This window comes from Otolemur garnettii, unplaced genomic scaffold, assembly GCF_000181295.1.
Source record: "Otolemur garnettii isolate 467f Iridium unplaced genomic scaffold, OtoGar3 scaffold00044, whole genome shotgun sequence".
In the NCBI taxonomy this organism is placed as follows: Eukaryota; Metazoa; Chordata; class Mammalia; order Primates; family Galagidae; genus Otolemur; species Otolemur garnettii.
The window spans coordinates 11,188,013-11,189,673 of record NW_003852439.1 but is presented as its reverse complement, the minus strand read 5'-3'; the positions used below and the strand labels follow the sequence as shown (position 1 = coordinate 11,189,673).

Here is a 1,661-nt window from a genome sequence, read left to right as displayed (position 1 = left end):
AAAAAAAAAAAAGACCAAGGGCAAATGCTTGGTGCATCCTGAGCTGGGAGCAGCAGGGTGGGGGCACACTTGGTACACACACCAGAGGATGTGGGGTTCTGTTCTGTAAGGGCACAGAATCGCCCAGGAGAAGACCACTGGAGACTCTAAGTTCTTTAGGGCGAATGAGACAATAGAGCTGGGAAAGGCTTTACCAGCAGAGGGAAATGTACGTAGAGAGAGGCCTAGAGAAGTGAAAAATGCCCGACACGTTTGCTGACCTCTGCAGTAAAAACGGACAGGACGGTGAAGGGTCTTGAAGGCGAAGTAGAGGAGCTCTACTCATCAGCCAGCAAGGTCGCTGTCGCAGGCCCTGCCCTGGCAGCAGCCCGTTAGCTCCGCCCCGCCCCGCCCGCCTGGAGGCAGGCGGTTGTTATGGCAACCAGACGCCAACGGCCTTCCGAGTGGCGATTGTAAAATCTAAACCTGGGAAACCCGAAAGCCTATTGCCCATTCTCTCACCCACGCCCAGGCTCTGATTTCCTCTGTCCCAGCCAACTCTTGACGTTTATATCTGCAGCTGCGGCAGCCCTGAGGCCCCTCGCCTCAAACCGCCGCCTCACTTCCGACGCTGTCCTGGCAGGGCTATAAACACCATCCAACGCGGCACTCGGATCACGTATGCCCCCTCGGGTCGCAGCACGCATACAGAGGCTGTCACCCCACCTTATTATATCACCTTCCCCCCAACAGAGCCTTACGTTACTGAGCGGTCTGCCTGAGGCTTTCTCCTTTGCTCCCTTTCCGGGACTTGTGGCATCCTGTTTCTCTTGTAATAGGATTGGTTCCCCTCTTCAGTAGGGGGCGGGACCGGGAACACAGTCTCTCATCATTGGCTGCTGTGGGCGCCACACAACTCGCGGGGCAAGCTGACAGGAAGGCCGGAGGGAGAGGCTGCAAATTCCACAGCTCCGGGGAACTGCCCAGACTTGGACCCGCGAGCGTCCCGGCGTGCTCCGTGCGCTCCCGCAACCACTTCCGGGGCGGCATCGAGGCCGCGGGGGCCGGGCGCTGTGGCGGGTTGCGGCCCTCGGGGTTGGCTGAGGCGGCGGCGGCGACGACGGCCCGACGGCGGCCAGAGGCCTGAGGCCTAGCGCAGGTAGGGTCCGCGGCGTCTGGGCCTCGCCAGGTGCCGGCTCCTGCTATCTGGGCCCAGCGCTGGGGCACCCGACTCTGCACTTGCTGGCCGCGTGGCCAGATGACGCCGAGCCTCCGCTTCTGTAGGTGTGGAGCGGGAACTCTGCGCTGTTGGGTCAGGGTGAAGATGTCAGCGACGGAGACATCGATAAGCATCAGTGGCCGTAGGTGCGCGGGCTGTTGTCTGGGTACCCGCCATGCGGCCTGTGAGCGAGTTTCACGACACCCCCCATCGCCGCTGCATTTTCTTGAGGTGGCCCTAACATCCCTTGTCCCGGGCAGACCTTCCCTGTGGGCGTGGCAGTCGCCACCGGCAGCACTTTTTGTTTCAGTTAACATTTATTTTGAAAATAAGAAAATGGGCTCGGCGCCTATAGCTCAACTGGCTAAGGCGCCAGCCACGTACACCTAAGGTGGTGGGTTCGAATCCCCAGCCCGGGCCCGCCAAACATTTCACTGATGGAGTTTTGGGGCAACCTTAAATT

General features: G+C 60.2%; 2 protein-coding genes across 4 annotated transcripts in view; one reads left to right on the top strand and one right to left on the bottom strand.

The window, feature by feature from the left end:
* Nucleotides 1–782, bottom strand: part of CUNH16orf71 (chromosome unknown C16orf71 homolog) — a 27,098-nt gene extending 26,316 nt beyond the window's left edge. The window contains exon 1 of the mRNA XM_003790944.3: nt 741–782. The gene's annotated coding sequence lies outside the window, so the exon portion shown is untranslated. The remainder of the gene's footprint in view (nt 1–740) is intronic.
* Nucleotides 783–973: 191 nt separating this feature from the next.
* The window catches only part of ANKS3 (ankyrin repeat and sterile alpha motif domain containing 3), a 37,635-nt gene continuing 36,947 nt past the window's right edge, over nt 974–1,661 (top strand). For all 3 annotated transcript variants that reach the window (XM_012805795.2, XM_012805793.2, XM_012805796.2), the window contains exon 1: nt 974–1,138. The gene's annotated coding sequence lies outside the window, so the exon portion shown is untranslated. The remainder of the gene's footprint in view (nt 1,139–1,661) is intronic.